At 35.9% G+C, this 15,703-nt stretch overlaps 2 protein-coding genes across 2 annotated transcripts in view; both read left to right on the top strand.

Annotated features, from left to right (window-relative positions):
* The first annotated feature begins 8,804 nt into the window (after window positions 1-8,804).
* Window positions 8,805-15,703, top strand: part of LOC135076943 (homeotic protein proboscipedia) — a 69,937-nt gene continuing 63,038 nt past the window's right edge. Inside the window, exon 1 of the mRNA XM_063971464.1 lies at window positions 8,805-9,042. The gene's annotated coding sequence lies outside the window, so the exon portion shown is untranslated. The remainder of the gene's footprint in view (window positions 9,043-15,703) is intronic.
* The window catches only part of LOC135076942 (testin), a 110,796-nt gene continuing 109,539 nt past the window's right edge, over window positions 14,447-15,703 (top strand). The window contains exon 1 of the mRNA XM_063971462.1: window positions 14,447-14,456. The gene's annotated coding sequence lies outside the window, so the exon portion shown is untranslated. The remainder of the gene's footprint in view (window positions 14,457-15,703) is intronic.

Raw genomic sequence — 15,703 nt, forward strand, 5'->3', positions numbered from 1 at the left:
ATTGGTTTATTCAATTTCGTATCTTTCATTAGAAACTAGCCAAATTAAAGTTAGTAAAGTTGATCACCATCTGTGAAATAATAGGTTGAGCTCTACATAATTAATAGTTTTAACATCACCTTTTACAACAGAGGCCTTAGACCTTTGGAATATCGTGACACAAGTCTTGAAATACTTTTAAAAGTAAAATAAAGGCCTACAATCCAAAAATAGCTTCTAATAAACTACAAACATGCGAACCGTGTACCCGTGTTCGATATGACCTTCGTCTTTTGTTGCTCTCAAACTCGCGCCCCTATCACGGTCGAGAAGTCAGTAAGACGTACTTTGCATTTTTTATTAGAGCTTTCGAAAGTGCATATTGTAATCAGAATAGCGAAGAACTGAAAATCCCTGAGCAGTTGACGAATACAGGTGGCATCAATAGTGACAGACCAGTTTTTTTGCAGTTAGGCTAAAGGTACTTATAAATTTTGACCACGAACTTTCATCAATATTTGCCATCTTCGTATTAACATGCATGAGTTTTCTTTTACCTTTACTCATAATGCTAATACATTACGTAGTGTCTAAGTAGCTCAGTAGGAAGAGCAGTCGCCCGGCAAGCGGAAGGTCGTGGGTTCAATTCCCGCCTTAGGCAGTTCGTTTTTTTCAAGTTATTTATAATTTTCACATTACGTACGGGCCCAGCATTCAAAGTTTTCATGATCACAGACAAAAAAGTAAAAGTCAATTCATAGTTTTTCCTAAACTGAAACTCAGTGCATAAAATAAATTGTTTGACCTAGAATCACTGATTGTCACTCTATCATCTTTAAACAAAAATGAATGCAGGGTAAGATTTACTGTTACGTAAATAAACAAATTAACACTGTAATAACATTGATGCAATCTTCACTGAGTGCTCAGATACAAGAAAAGATACAAACCTTACATCATGTAATTATTTCTGCGACTTGAAAATCTGATAAATTCGTACTTGGAAACGTTCTCGGCAACACCTGATACGTATCATGCAAAAAGCGCCGACACTGTAATTTGAATATCGCATCGTGAAAATTATACGATGACCGCTGTTTATTGTACAACTAGCTTTTCGCCCGCGGCCTCGCCCGTGTGGAATTTTGTCTGTCACAGAAAAACCTTATCGCGCGCGATCCTGTTTCAAAAACCGGGATAAAAACTATAATATCCTATGTCTTTTCCCGGGACTCAAACTATCTCTATGCCAAATTTAATCAAAATCGCTTCAGTGATTTAGGCGTGAAAGCGTGGCAGACAGACAGACGGACAGACAGACAGAGTTACTTTCGCATTTATAATATTAGTATAGATGACCTCAGTTCAAGCTAAACACTGGCATTTTTTGTAGTTGTAATAGAGGCGATTTTGCAACAAAAATGTATGTTGTGCTGTCGACTGTGCATATGGGGGCTTATTCTGTATGAGGATTTCAATTTGACTCAGTTAATCTCTCTCACTGATTACAAGAGCTTGAATGGAGTGAAAGAGATAAAAACTACAGAAGATGCCAACTCATAATGAAGTAGAGTCTCACAGAAACCGTGTTATACCATATTAAGTACATATGATGTTCAATGATTTCTTTAAATTAACTTGGTTTTTATGTTTACAAAAGTTGATAAAATGCTCGATCATCGCATGTATTACGTCACACAAGTGACGTTTTTTTCCCTAGTGTTTATTACTTTTGTTTACATCAATACATTTTTAAGGTGAGTAAACCACAACCTCTTGATAGCTCTACTACTAAAAAAAACTCATCAAACTCATTTTATTTGGAAATAGGCTTTTAAAAAGCATTACTACTACTACTACTGAGTGATTCCCGTAGATAACTACAATACCAAGTGGGTTTGAATCCTGTTGGTAGCAAATGACAATTTCATAATGGGTAGGTAAATGAAATACTTTTACCCGTTAGTTTTAATAAAATTAGCATCAAATCGATCTAACCAACTTCGAGTATAAAGAAAGACTAATTTTATTCGTAAAAAAAATATCTTTATTAGTCGATTTTCAACCGACTTCAAAAAAAAGGAGGAGGTTCTCAATTCGACCCGTATGTTTTTTTTTTTTTTTTTTTTTCTATGTTTGTTACGCGATAACTCCGCCAATTATGAACCGATTTGAACAAATCTTTTTTCGGCGTATAGGTAATACCTCAAGGGTGGTCCCATTTAAATTTAATAATAGAAAAAACAACCCCCAAGGGTGGAAAATTGGGGATGAACTTTTTTATACGCAATATCTCCGCCGATTATAAATCAATTTGAACGATTATTTTTTTGTTGAATAGGTATTATCAAAAGGGTGGTTTCATGCGAATTTGAAGAAAATATTTCACCCCCAAGGGTGGAAAATTGGGGATGAACTTTTTTATACGCAATATTTTTAATTTTTAGTTTTTTTTTGTGTTCACGCATTTGAAGTCGGTTTTATTTTTTTTAAAAGTTAATATAGGTATGCGATCGTTTTGAATACATCGACGGCCACGATCGCCACGCTCCGTCCTGTTTCGCTCCAGAAAAAAGGGTTATTCTCCCAATTTGTGCGCGGTCCAGCGCTGGGAGTGATGATTAATGATGGCAAATAAGCGGGTGCCTGACGGTACAAAAACCAAGCAAGTGCAGTGAACTGACGACCGGCCTTAAATGTTTAATGGAGCCGACTTGTAAAGGAATCGGGTGTCAGTCAACAATTTGATAAGTGAAACGGCTTATCAGTGTTTGTGTAAGTTATTGGCAACTGATTCATAGAAATGGCTCACGACAGTCTTTGACTTATTATTTTTAGACATGAGTCTTTCACACAATTAAATTAATTAATAATTATTTATTTCAATCACATTGGGATCATATTAGTTTAGGTTAGGTAGTTTACATTCAAATTTAAATTAAATAAATCAACAAAATATATCCAATGCCGAATGATGACGAGGTTTAATCAAGGCATCTTACTTATTTAATTTATAATTAGTACTTATTACATATTACTGACCCTACAAGAAAATATCAAAACTTCAAAAACAGATGCCTCCATCTAGCAAGTAACAAAAAAAAATCGCAGAAATTCTCATCTATCTGCGAAGTTAAACCATTATCATTTTAGTTTCAAGTATTGTATTTAACCAGAGAGTGAATGAATGCATGCATGACCTTTTTCTTTCAAATAACCTTTTGATTAATTTAATAATTAACAATTAGATGACTCCACAATTTAATACCAAGTTGGGGTTAAAAATCATTCCGACCGAGTTAGTTTTCGCTACAGTCTCACCTACAAAAAGTTGCAAAATAATTTTAGGTCGTAATTAAGTTTCGGCACCGGAGAAGTATTAATCAATTTGTGTAATTAATTTTAGTCGAAGCGGCGATAGGTACGTCAGAGCCAGGTACGCCGACAGGTGGGGCAAATCTAAAGGAAACCACCTAATTAGAGCCTTCCGAGGGGAAATATCAACCGGAATTATAAATGGAGCGAAATAAATGTACCGTTGTGTTGACTGATGACTAAAGATACATCTGCTATGTATGATGCGACTACAGCGCATCAAGCGAAACGCTGTTACATATTATGCCACTGTATTAAGAGCGACTTTACAACAAAAAAGTTTAATTTTTCTGCTGCAATAAAAATGTGAACTATGTAAAGTATACAACTGGCGACAGTACAATGTCGTAGAGACAATCTTTAAAGCCAAAGAAAGGTCTGAAACGGCCATTCAAACAATTCATACGTAATAGGTACGAATGAAAGTGTGATTTGAACTTCTTAACTACAAAAAGAGTAACAGTTTAATACAAAACAGGACGTTTAACTTCTGATACACATTAAATTGGAGCTAAATTACATTTAATATTTACAACATTGCAAAAAAAAATTTAATGGGTTAATCAACATTTAACTTTTAATTAAAAGTCCATCATCCCATCACTGAGGCCTATTAGCAAATGTCACCTTGACAGATGCAGCGTGATAGATCGTGTCAACACGTATGAGGACATAATTGCGCACCTTGACTTCGAAATACCATGGAACCAGTTGTCCTAAGGGTTAGGCTTAAATATATTAAAGGCTAGTAGAAAATATCAGCCCAGAATTTACGCAACACTGGAAAAAAATTACTTATCAAGATAACTCCTCTAGTTGCCTCCTTCATAACCAGCTTGTTGTCCTTCATGCAACTCAGCATCAATCGCAACCATAACCATTTGTAGTTTGACATACCATGTACATACCTACTTACATTTCTGTGGCAATACACGTTCTTATTATCATTATGTCGAATGTCTGGACAATCGATGGGTTGCAAAAGTGATAGCTATCTTGAGGTAGAACGGAATTTATATGATCGATACAGCTATGATTAGTAAAATAATATTAACAAGGATTAGAGGTGGAAAAACAAAGATACCTATTGTGGAAGTTTTGTAGTCCTGGGCTGCTGCTGATTTCATATAGTCAGACTAGTAGAGATATTAATTAACTCTATCATATAGGTACTATGAACCTAAAAAGTTTCCGATTCAATCCAAAGTACAGTTATACGTATGCGCGTAAAAATAAATAAACTGGCAAAAAGACGAGAGAGTATGAATATGTTATACGAGCAACGAAAGGGTTGAGTTATGCCATAGGCTCCAGGGTTGACGACTGTTGAACAGTTGACAGACGGTCCGAGCATCTGACACTAATGAGAGTCAACCCTCTCGCACATGTCGGCCCAAATTACGGTTTATCGAGACGCACTGTAATCATATCAACCTTTTATTTTGGACGTTCTGCGGGGCTCATTGGATATGCCAGTGGACTTTTTGGACTTTTTGTACCATGCCTTCTGAGTACCAAAATGGTACTAAATTATGCGTTCATTCAGTTATTACTGTTGTGCGTTTTTGGGCGTTTACTGAAGTGAGTAGTGTATGTAACAATTTAGGGTTCCTCACGGATATTACATGGTTTCGTATGCCACCACATCGCAAATTAAAAAAAACATACTTGAAACTTCTTAAATTTCGGGTACATGACTACTTGGGGTTTTGTTACTTCGGTGGTAGGCTATTATTTACGCCACAATATTTAGTATACTCCTGGTAGAGTGAGACTTAAACGTAGTGTATTTAAAGTTCATCCATCATCTAGTCACCGTAGCACTTGTACTGCAATCTCTGTAATGGCTAGCTTGACCACTTAATTGGTAAGAAAAATGTAGTTGGAACAATTTATTTATTGTGATATTTTATTTTTATGTAACAAAGTATACATAAAATAAATGCCACAAAGAAAAAGGCGACAGAGAAGGACATTCTAAACATCTTTTGGCCCTCATTATCCAAAATTGTGGTACAGATAATTATCAATTAATAAACACAAACACGTCATTAGCGAAACAAAACGCGTGCAGCTCCTCAAAGCAGGAAATTGATAACTTTTTCTGACTGAACACTTAACCGACCTCAGTACATGTAATAGCAATATTATCGTTTCACACTCCGTAGGCTGTATGTACCTACTATTTTATTACGGATAATTACAGAGTATTAGCGCCTGATAACCGCTAATTAACAACGTTTCCATCGCGATCTGAACATTAATCACACACTCTGTGATTACCAATGCACATACAAATACTATTTGCCTTGAGTGTTCTAGAAAATAAGCGGTTATTTTTGTTTCTTTGAACTGTTACAGTAAAGAAACAAAATTATTTCAAGTTTTACAATAAGCAAATACAAAAATCCTATGAAATGTAGAGTAGATGATTTCAAGTTTTACAATAAGCAGTAAAAATTACACAAAATATCGAAACTTGTGTTTAAAAATATCGTAACAATCTTTATACTTTCTATTACTTTTATGCCTATTTTGCTGGATTTAAATCTTTTTTGATAAATGACGTGTGACATTTTATGAGACACTGCCCAGTAACTTGCGTGCACTATCGGCGCACCACATAGATAAATTCGTCGTCATCGTCGTTTTTTCAATACTAAAAGCCTCTCTTCTTCAGTTAAGTTCTTTATGAAAGTCATAGATTTCACAATTTGTCTCCATTTCTCCTGTACATTCGACTTTCCTCAGGGCAATTCTAACAGAGGACTCACTGAACTTGGCTATCTGATCACACCAAGCATTATTCCTTGATGACTGAAGCCCTGAAAAATGTAAATACAGGTCTTCAACAGCATTAATGCATCTAGACCCTTGTTTATTATGACCACGTACACAATATTGAAAAAAGTGCATTTTAAGAAATTATGCCACAAGTGACGGATGATTCGCCCCATTTGTAGACGTGTTATTATCTAGACTTAACATTTTAGCTGTAGCCATACCTAATGGATGGAACGAGTTTTGAATAGCTGATGGCCACAGATTGCCGGTTGTGGAATACTTAAGTAAGTTTTTAACGCATTTAATTATTCTCTTAAGTAAGGATGAATATTCAACATTATTATAAATAACCGCCTATTCCTAAGAATAAAAATGGAAAACACTCTTTTTAACTAGAACATTATTTTGTTTATTTTTATTTTCTTAAAATCTATATTAAACAAAAAGTTACGAATTAAACGAAAAACTACTTGGTAGTCTTGGTACACCCAAGTAGTAGTTTTAAAATTTGTCACTAACTGGATCCAAAATAATTCCTCGTCGCCGATGTAAGTACCTAAAGTGCCGGGACAAGTACCTAAGAGAGTAAAATAGCTTTTTCAGACTGACTGTGCTGGTACTAGCTGTTCATTGGTTACTTTTTCAGTTTCCAGTGGGCAACCCCAAAATTAAAGCAACGAGAAGTAAGATAACAAGACAATATTCTTCTATTCACCAAAACCTAAGAAGAAAATAATTATCTACCCATAGACAAAGACAAAGACATTTATTTGCAAGGAATAGGTTGTAAATACATAGTGCACTATTCTGCTAAAATACATTAACATGCAAATTTTTTATCCAGAAATTCCTGAACACTAAAAGCAGGAAGTGGTCAGCCCTTCCCAAGCTTTCTGGTCATTACTTTTACAGGACCTTTTTTAAACCTTTATTGAGAAGGTTTTTAACTCTAACCACCTTTAAACCAAAACAAAACGCTGTCATCATACTGTCGTACAATATTTTCAAAACCGTCAATATCTCCAGTCGTATACGAGAAAAGAGTACCGAATCGGGGTAATTAAGCCGGCCACCCACCGCAGCGACCGAGGCCTTGACCGACCGCCCTAATGAGTTCACCCGCCTGAGACACCACGCAGACGACAACCATCTCGGAACCTTGTCGATTTGCCACAGAACTCGTCACAGGAAATATTAAGATGGTAAATTCGTCACACTTCATGAAGTATTTAAGAAATATGTTACTCCTGATATATTGACACCTTTTCATGATAGAGAAAAATTTTCAATGAATGAGTAGATAGGAATATGAGAGTTACGAAATTGTGAAAATTCGACTTGTGGCACAGTGACAACAGTCCGAACCTAAAGGTTCCCATAAATGGGGGCTTTTGTGTTAGTACGGCCATTTGTATGACCCAAGTCCCAAAAGTGTATTATGAGAAAAGTGAATAATAATATGATAGGTAAAAAACATTTTGAGAAAATGCCTTATTTTCGCAAAAAGATCTTAAAGAGGATTTTTGAGACAATGTTATTTCATGTAGATTTTCAGATAATTTGTGGTAAATAACTTTTAAAAAATAGCTTATGATACGAATACTTTTCTTTGTCTTCTTTTTCCTATCTCAAAGTGATGGCATGAGATACTTCACAAGCTAAGTGACATTTTATAACGGAACTGTTCGCTTGGACCACTCCGCCAGTCTCAATATGCCATGAAAACTGCATACGTACAGATGAATACGCCGCCATATTGTTGCATTGCATTTCTCATGCAATGTCCCGTTCACAAAACAAAAATCGAGCAACAAAAGGAAAATACCGACATGCCGGTTACTCTAAACTTTTTTACTTTATTTCAGTGATGCTGGCACGAAGCGCTCCCGCCGAAGAAAGACGTAACTCGCCTCCGACGCTAAACTTAAAGCCTCTAAACACAAAAGGCTTAAGTTTCTCAAAACAGGTTTCTTTAAAGACATTTCGTTTTTCAATATAAAAGCTCTGACACGGGAGCCCCGCCTACACTTGATTTAAAATTAGAACTCTTGCGTGACAAACGCCGGTAACTTCGAATTAAATGCTAAAAAGTTAAACTTTATTCACAAGCGATAGAGCACAATATTCTACGGTAGTTTATACGCCGTAAGGTGGGTTGCTCCGTAAATGCTATTGGCCCAATAGCGCAACGTGAAACAAACAAGAAATACTCGTGCGACTGAGACGGCGCTATCCGGCCACAGTCACGATTTGTTTCGAGATCGAATATCAAGCTTATTCTTCGACGAAATTTCGTGAAAAAATATCCTGAAATAAAGAAAAATATTGGCCACCGATAAATCAATTTTCATTACCAAAAATCGAGTGCAGCTTTGCAAATCGCTAATTTAAAACTAAAAACTTGGAAACGTCAAACGAGAGAGATGAAACATAAACTTGCGCGGTGGTGTGAAGAGTAAAGAGAATGCATTTAGTAGGTGCATAGCTTGAAGGGGAACGGTCTGAACTCGTAGCACGAGTTTTATGAAATGAGTCGTATGTGGTTACAATAGTGTTGGGAGTGTGATGTTGTTATTTCGGAGTTACGACGTTATTCCTCTGACCAGTGTGTAGAAGTGGGCATGGCGGCAAACGAGCAGTGACGATTCGTTTAGTAGACAGTTGACAGTCGCCACGCCACACTGACATTCCGATAGTAGCACTGATAACATTTTTCTATTGATGATTTTTTGCTGACCTTCCCGCGTGGTGCTTAGTGTTTGATTTTGGACCTGGACTGTAGGGTGATTTTGGAAACTGTAGTTGAGTGGTGCAAGTGCAGTGTTGTGATAAGTTGTCGATGACTCGATTGATGTTGACTGTACCGTGCTGTGTAACGGTGCAACTGTGACAATGTGTGTTTGAGTAAGTTACTTACAGTTATTTTTATAACTTGGTGATAACAATAGTATTTCCATTTTAAATACTTATTTGTTGGGAACTTGTAAGTGGTTTGTGTTAAATATAAATTTAAATGGTTAGGTTATTAATTAGAGAATTATGTATTAATGTCACCTACTTACAAAGGAAATTAAATATAGTTTCTAAGGCATGAAAATAATTTATTAAGTTTAATCTGCACTTTAATAGTCCAATATTTTTCATACAAAATAAATGGTATATCCCCGTTATCCCCACAACAGTATCCGCTAACTTTGTGTTGAAGAAAATTGATTTGATCAATGTGGGCTAAATAAATGTTAAATTACGCTACTAGTTTAGGTACATCATAATAACTAAATTTTATAAAGCAGGAAATCTATAAACTGACATACAATTTTATTGCCCAACGCTAACAAAACTAAAAATTATTAAGTACCTACATTATACTTTTCATTTGATGTCATTTTGGTCATCTTACTAGCTACTTACTCACAAACTTTTTTTATGCAAGACAAGGCGGATATTTGACCGCAATCGCCTTACTTTAAAGTAAATAATAGACCGCACATATTGTACCTATCTAATAACAAATTAAAACTACCTAGGAACTTTACAAACACAACACACAATAAAGGGAAGACCAATCGTTAGTTGTCGAGGCACTCTAAAAGGTATTTGTTATTTACCCCTTTCTCCCCGTGGAGCATACGAAACATTAAATCGACACTCATTATTGCTATAATACTGCTGTATAGGCATCAATAAGGTACCTTGATTTTCAATATCAAGGTAATTTTCCAAATCTAATAAAATAGTTCAATAATCTCCCAAATCTTAAACTTACAATACTTAACATTAGGTACACACCTTTCTTCAAGCAAGAACTGAGCCTAACTTATCTAGCATTTTGGTTCAGAATGAAAAAAAGCTATAAAATATCTATGTGTACCTATAAGGCCTTTGTCCAGCTGTGGACGTCATTTGGCTGGCTGAAGCGACCTTAAGGCTATAAAATCCTGAAATGGAAACGATAAACCCTAAGGAAATATGCATAGCAAACTTTGCATTGTTTTTACGTATCAATATTGACTATTAACTTAAATAATTAATAAGAAACTTGATTGGTAGACAAATCTATTATTTCTGTTATTCAAAGAGTTGTTTGAGTAAATTAATTTAATTCTGGAATAAATAAAGTCTCAATATAAAATCCGTAATTTTTTGTAGGATTAAAACCTCTCTAGTGACTGGTTTTTATGTTCTACATGTGTATCCACGATACACGATCATCTTTGTATTTTCTTCAATACAAAAATAAATCTATAAAAACACTGAACTCAACAGCTACGTGGTTTTACATTTTATCGTAGTCCACGGATTTCAATTGAGAATTTTATCATAACTGGCCGTATCTACACCAATTTTTGCGATACTTTTTACCTTAGTTAATTAAGAACGCCTTGTTATTATCCGAGTTGTCTGGAATTTATCGTTTTCTGGCAACAAGGCTGCGTAAATCGTGCCGTTTCATTGTCAGTAAGTATTGTATGGTGTGCAAAGAGGATGTCTATCCAGTTTATAGAGACCCACACCTTTGATCTTCACAAACTAACTATGATTATTTTGTGTAAGGTACTCAGTAAAAACAGGTTTTTACATTTTCATTAGTTTATTTATTGGGACTCAAGTCTTTTCGATACTCATCCCATTTTCACGATACAAGTGATACAAGCCTTTTACTAAATAGAGTGTATCATTCCACGAAATCGACACACCATTACGATGCTTTCATGGTATTACTGTGCTGTATATGATAGGTTATTACTTAACTATTTCTAGATTAAATATTTCAATATCAAGTTGTCTGTAGCGCGGGCCCGCCTCCCGCGTGGGGCGTCGTTCGCCCAGACACGCCCACCGAGAGCCTCATACTCATGCATGCTATGTACTACCATGTGCCACGATACACTAAGTAAATAGAACTTGAGAGGAATTCGTGCCTGAACTGCAAACTTGCTTGCGGCAAAAACGGCGGTAGCTAAAGATAATTCAGCATGATGTAGAGCTTGATGGTAGTTGATATAAAATTTCAGATTTTTTTTAACTGACTGCGTTGAATTGTGAAACTCAGATATAATTGTACATATACTAAAGTTTATTACGTAGATAAACACAATATAACACACTGGTATAAACAAGTTAAAATCTCCATAGCCAAATGTAGAGATGTACCTACCAAACGTTTTTACGTTACCAATTTACGAGTACATGGTGACTAGGTACTCAAAACTAAGACGTATAAACTGAAACTTTATTTAAAAAACCCCATCTCCGAAGTGGTAAAAATACGGCTTAGTAGAAAAGTACCTAATGGAAAGATGCTTCCCCATAAAATCAGGACCTTAAGATACGTTCCTTGATTCATGCAAAACTGTAGAATTGATCACATAACGCCTCGCCAAGTACATCCTAAAAGGTGAAATATGTACTTTTACACCACATATTATAGGTAGCGACTGTTTTATCACATATTCTACAAACTCGTTTCATATACCGCTAGATCTTCTCTTTTTATGCAAATGCGAGAAAATTGGGTCACAAACTGAGCCACAATATTACTGCCATTCTACTATGTTGTCACGAGTGTGTGAAATGTTTCTATGAGAATGTTTCTCGCTCCATGTTTTGTTAGTTTGTTATGTTTTTGGTTACTTCAATAGAGAGATCTTCGTTCGTTCGTTTCAGCCAAATGACGTCCACTGCTGGACAAAGGCCTCCCCCAAGGCTTTCGATAACGACCGGTCCTGCGCTGCCCTTATCCAGGTTGGTCTTTAAGGAATTTAACTTCGATCTCTTTGTCGGATTTATAAGTGATCTTTCACTGCAAATCAAAGTATACGCCCTTCCTAATCCACTCTACATGATACTTTTCATATTTTTCTCGCTTAGAAGACTTAACGAAGCGATCACGAAATCGAATCTGTCACGAATGTTACATTGTCCAAGGGGCAAGATCCTCTTGTTATTTTGTCTTCAGGTTTCCCACGTTGTTATTTTATTTAGAGGCACACATAATAAAATTACTTTCTTTTTGTATCAATTAATCAATACTTCATCATACCACCTCATTGTTTGTCAAGAACTAAAAGCAAACACGACGGATTAAGCTTTCACCATAATAGAGCGTATCAAGCTTAACGTTGCAGCATCTTAATATAGTGGAAATAGATGCTATTTTGCGACAAAATTGCATAGTTTGATATGCTGTGGACGTACCTTTTGGAAGTGTTGTACCCCTTCAGTGATCCATCACCGCTGTCAATCTCGCTGCCTTTGTGACACACTTTGCTGCTCTTATTATATCAATCAAATAAATACAGATACTCATAAAATAATAATAGGTATTATTAATTCATCAAAATAGTGAAACAAATTGCTGTTACTATGATGTCTTCCATTGAAACGTTAGTACAATAAAGTAAAATTAACACTAAAGGCCTGAATCATTACTTGCTCATAATAGTCTTAATATTAGTCTTTGGCTAGCTGACTTTTGGTTTAACAGGTCTTGAATAGAAGATAAATCATCGGTAATAAATTAGGTACTAACATCTTATTAACATCCTTGTAATAATGTAGATAGCATTAAACATATTTCATAAACATGTCAAATACTGACTCTGAAACTTTACCAGGAGTTCAGGATCCACTTAACTTGACCTTAAATATCATCATGCTTGTAATCCGCATCTGCCTTCTAATTGTAGGTGTAAATATTGCTACTAAGATTCAACAAATCAATCTCGATACCATTAATTTTGAAAATTTATTTAGGTTCAAGCCCCAGTTGCTCGTGTAGCATCAAATAAATTTACAAGATACAAAGAACGATATCAATTTTGTTTGTCGATCGCATTTTCTCTTACAGACGGTATGACAGTGCTTACTCAAAGCTTCACCCCTTCGTGATGGATCACCGACAGTGCCACTTCTGTGACACAAATGATTCTGTCAGTGAGTGGCAAGTTTTGTTTTGGTACTGAGTTGCATTTTCAAAAGCGGCGGTGTTAATATTTTTGATATTCGTCGGTAGTAAAGTACTAACACTAACTCTACATCAAATGTAAATTACCATACCTACTTTTTTCATTGTGTTACAAATTTTACATAACCAAGATCGGGCAACCTATAACCTAACCATCTTACAATATCTATCAGTATAATTTTTATCGAAATTGCGCAACTCTCTAAAGTAATTGTTGCCATCAATTGATTCTTAATCATCTCATTCACTTTTAGTATGATCAGATTAATTTAAAAAGTTTTTTTTTTTTGGATTTTCACACTAGCAAAAGTTTAAATAATACCAGTTTATTCGCGAAGCTGAACAACGGTTTATAAGCCGCAATTGATGTTAATTTCAATTTGCTCTCCCAAACCATAAGATCCTCCAACCCCCTAGCGATCCATCAACAATCTCAGCCGGGGCTGGTAACGTATGACGTTTACTGCCGAAATTATGACGCACGGCTTGCGCAGAACACCACCAATAGATAGGGCTACAATACGATACACGTACTGATAACCTTATTTGCTTTGCTTGACTCATGTCTTGTGAATTTGTGAATGTATTGTGAGCAGTTCTTTTGGGATTTCTTCCAACTGATTGCGGTTCCATTGACAGATAACCTTATCTATCTTGTAAAAATAATCATCAATTGCACAAAGGTCACAGATTGAGTCACTATTATCTTCTACTTTGAACTTAGTACCTACTTAAAGTATTAAAAAAATCTTTTCAAAACACTTCCTTCTAGGGTATATCTAGTTTTTGTATCATGTTTATCTATGCTTTACTGTGACTAACAGACAAACCCGTGTGTGAGTGACCCTAATATTCCAAAATTGGACGGAACCTAAGAATATTGTAAAAACTTTTTGCCTCCAAAGAAAATAAGTTACAAACAAAAAATCAAATTAATTCCAGCAGCTAGTCCATGCAAAAACTCACCGCGGACGTGTCAGTTGGTTTGATTAGAAGAAAACGTGGCCTCTGGTAATAGAAAGTTAATTCACCGACACAAAACGCATCTTACCTGGTGTTATGAGGAAATTTCTAATGCACTGGCAACATTTGCATCTGCGTTTAGCGGATCGACGATTTCACCAAGTGTTGCCAGTTTTTATTGGCATCCGATCTTGCATTCACTTTGCATAAAGAGTGGTTCACGGACCGACAGTTTTCATAGTAGACTGGTAAAATTTTCGCATTATATTTTTAAGGTATTTGTATCAGGTAATATCTAACTGCTTTGTTATAGGTAAATATTTGTACCTATGAAACTATCGATAATTATTTATGTTCTTAAAAATTTATGTGTTGTGGTTATAAGTTAATTATAATTCCTGTAATTCAGTTAGCATTTCCTCAATTTTAACTTAAATTTGTGTTTTTAATGTTTTTTCCTAAATTTGATAAATATTGACAGCACATTACAAGGTTACATCCACATTGTGATCTATTTTCAACTTGTTTTACTAAATAAAATGTCGTCGTTGTCGTCGTTTCAGCCAAATGACGTCCACTGCTGGACAAAGGCCTCCCCCAAGGTTTTCCACAATGAACGGTCCTGCGCTGCCCGCATCCAGGCTCTTCCCGCGACCTTTACCAGATCGTCGGTCCACCTAGTAGGAGGCCTGCCCACGCTACGTCTTCCAGCCCGTGGTCGCCACTCGAGAACTTTCCTGCTCCAACGGCCATCGTCTCTACGAGCTATGTGCCCCGCCCACGGCCACTTGATTTTAGCAATTCTGCGAGCTATGTCGGTTACTTTGGTTCTCCTGTGGATCTCCTCATTTCTGATTCGATCACGCAGGGAAACTCCGAGCATAGCCCGCTCCATCGCCCTTTGGGTGACCTTGAGCCTTCTTATGAGGCCCATAGTAAGCGACCACGTCTCAGATCCGTATACCATCACTGGCAACACACATCGGACGGAACCTAAGAAATATTCATTCCTAAATAAAATATTCATTAATTAAGTTTCTATAAGATTAAAATATTTTACGAGGAATATTCTTCTTTTTGATCGATTGGTAGCGGCCTGCATCGATTGAATCGATCAACTTGGAAAGCATTGGGGGAGGCCTATGTTCAGCAGTGGACGTCCTATGGCTGAAATGATGAATGATGATGATTCTTCTTTTTAAAATTCGCGTGAGCCAGTCGTATTATGACTATTTACATTACAAGTTTCAGTAGGAAACCCTAACTTCTATAAAATCGTCAGTGATCTTACCTATTGTTAGAGACTTACGTCAGAAATTACCTAGGTAATTCCTTTTCACACGTGTAACTTCTAAAATAGCCTTATTAATCAAAGGCGTGACGTAAGAACACACGCTTACATAACTTCATTCATTCTTGTTGTGCTATTCTTCATCACGCGAGTGATGTTAATAGAAGATACTTAACTTGCCTACCTGCAGCATAACTATATTATCAATTAGGTATTTTTCATCAAATTCTATGTAGGTATGTTACATTTAAAGTTGATGTATGTAACCACTCGCTGATTTTTGCCTCAAAGAAATAATAACATCATGATTTTTATTCTAAACCTGTAATATCTCATGACCAGGA

Source organism: Ostrinia nubilalis, chromosome 12, assembly GCF_963855985.1.
Source record: "Ostrinia nubilalis chromosome 12, ilOstNubi1.1, whole genome shotgun sequence".
Taxonomy (NCBI): Eukaryota; Metazoa; Arthropoda; class Insecta; order Lepidoptera; family Crambidae; genus Ostrinia; species Ostrinia nubilalis.